This window comes from Chrysochloris asiatica, unplaced genomic scaffold (assembly GCF_000296735.1).
Source record: "Chrysochloris asiatica unplaced genomic scaffold, ChrAsi1.0 scaffold00031, whole genome shotgun sequence".
In the NCBI taxonomy this organism is placed as follows: domain Eukaryota; kingdom Metazoa; phylum Chordata; class Mammalia; order Afrosoricida; family Chrysochloridae; genus Chrysochloris; species Chrysochloris asiatica.
This window is the reverse complement of record NW_006408549.1, coordinates 14,977,338-14,980,004: the sequence shown is the minus strand read 5'-3', so window position 1 is coordinate 14,980,004 and position 2,667 is coordinate 14,977,338.

Sequence of the window (2,667 nt, the reverse complement as noted above, 5' to 3'; positions counted from 1 at the left end):
CTTCAATAGACCTTGGACTTCCTCCTTCAGTATCATTGGCTCTTGATCATATGCTACCTCTTGAAATGGTTGAACATTAATGGTACAGTGACTCTGTGTATTCTTTTCTTTTCTTTTTTTTTAATGTTTTATTGTGAATTATGTGATAGTTTACATGGGAGAACATTACTTCCTTCCATCTTTTTTTGATGCTTTCTGCATCATTCAATAATTTACCCAAAGAATCCTTCAGTAATGAAAGTCGAGGTTTGAATTTTTTTCTTCGGTTCCCCCAGCTTGAGAAATGCTGAGCGTGTTCTTCCTTTTTGGTTTTCTGGCTCCAGATCTTTACACATTTCATTGTAATATTTGGCTTTATCTTTTTGAGCTGACCTTTAAAAGTTTCTGTTCAGCTTTTGTACCTCCTCATTTTTTCCATTTGCTTAACATCTCTACTCTGGAAAGCAAGTTTCAGTGTCTCTTCTGGCATCCATTTTGACCTTTTCCTCTTTCTTGTCTCCTTAATGAATTTTTGCTTTCTTCCTGTATGATGATCTTGATGTCATCCCACAACTCTTTTGGTCTTTGTTTTTTAGTGTTTAATGTATCAAATCTGTTGTTCAAATGATCTCTAAATTCAGATGGGATATATCCAAGGTCGTATTTTGGATCTTGTGGGCTTATTTTCATTTTCTTCAGCTTTTGTTTGAATTTGCCTATGAGCAATTGATGATCTGTTTCACAATCTGCTCCTGGCCTTGTTTTGACTGATGATATGGAGTTTTTCCATCATCTCTTTCAACAGATGTAGTCAACTTGATTACTATGTATTCCATCTGGTTAGGTCCATGTGTAGAGTCATCTCTTGTGCTGTTTAAAGAAGGTATTTGAAATGAACGAAGCATTGATTTAAAAAAAGTTTTATTGTGAACTATATGATAGTTTATGTGGGAGAACATTAGCTTTACATTCATCCAATTGTATATCATTTCATTGCCATGGTTACAATCCCCTCCATGAATCATCAACCAACCAAAAGTTATACCTTACAAACCTGCCCCCTGGTTGTCAGCACCCATCCCCTCTCCCTCTCTGGGTCTAGAGTCCCCAGCATCTCCATCTCTTCACATCATCATCTCTGCCTCCATCTCTGGTGTCACTGTTTCTCTGGGTAGGGTCCCACACTCCACTATTCTCCCTTGATGGTCCCAACAACCTCCGCTCCTGGACTGCAAAGTCAATCACTCCCCTCCTTTTGCTACAAAACATCCACCTTTACATTTCCAACTCTCACAGTGAGTCCTGATAGCAATTATTCACTATTGTGCCACATGAGTGCTATCCCCATCTTCTTTTATCAGCCCCACCCAGACAGATTGGAAAATGCTCAGTGGAGATTCTACCTTGCTCTGCGTCCTCTGGATCTAGGCTCCCTCTTGAAAGCTTGTAAGCCAGTCACTTCTTGCTTTAGTAGCTCCCCATTTTGTGTAGTCAATGTCCAAGTTGCCCATCCCTGTCTACCCTGTGTATTGAGGGGTTAGGAATGAGCCTCACTATAAATATATGTTCCCTCTTTTGAGCTAATGCATCCATAGGTTTAGGTCAAGTTCATAAAATTGTATCAGATTACTCTCTTTTTCCTCTTCTTTTTTCTAGTGGAGCTCTGATCATCCAGCCATTGAAGATAGATCAAGTAGGTATTATCTGAAAATGTGGGTGTCCTTGTGCATATGCCCTCTCTTCTTATCATCTGGACACTTCACTCTCCACTCTAATCCTTTGTGGCTGTGTCACTGACTCTGCGCCCAGGAATCCCGAGGTCTTGCCACACTGCTGGCCAACCAGGTCTCTACCCGTGTTCACAGGAGTCTACTGAACGTAGACTGAAAAACTGAAAACAAAAATGTCAGCATGACATACTACTAGAATAAGCAAACTGTTTGTCAGGAAAGCCATCAAGGCAAGCAATCAAGTTCCTTCAGGACAAACTCCCCTCTAAGACTGAAACTCAAAGGGAACATACGAACAGGCATATAAACTTGCTGGCAACCACATTGGTCTACTGATGAGTGAAAGAGGGAGAAAGGCAGCAATGAAGAAATGGGCTGAGTTCAACCACAGTCCATTGAATCGCGTTGACCTGGAGATGAGAGAGAGAAGAGGAAGGGCTGGTTGTTCCAAAGTGTAGTGAGAACTGGGGACACTTGAGCTCATGGACAAGGATATAGCCACAGAAAGCTAGAGCTGAGAGTGAAGCATCCAGCTGATGTGATGTGAGGGGAGAAGCACAAGAACTCCCAAATTTGTAGACAGTACCCATTTGACCTAGCCTTGATGATTTGATTAAAAACTTTTTTTTTGATAAAGGAAACAAGAGTAAATTACTACAATTTGATGAACCTGACCTATACTTACGGAGGTAGTAACTCTAAATACCAACACAGAGGGAAGGAGTCTCTACTTCAAGTATCAATGCTATCCTCTCTGTACACAGGGTAGATAGGAATGGGCAACTTAGACATTGGCTACCTAAAATGAGGGGGCAATAAAGGCACAAAGTGACTGACTTACAAGATTTCAAGGGTTTTAAGTTTAAGAGTATGGGGTTGGGGGAGACAGAGTTCCCACTGAGTAGTTTTCATTTTGTCTAGATGGGCCTGGTGAAAAGAAATGCGGATAAGATTCGTA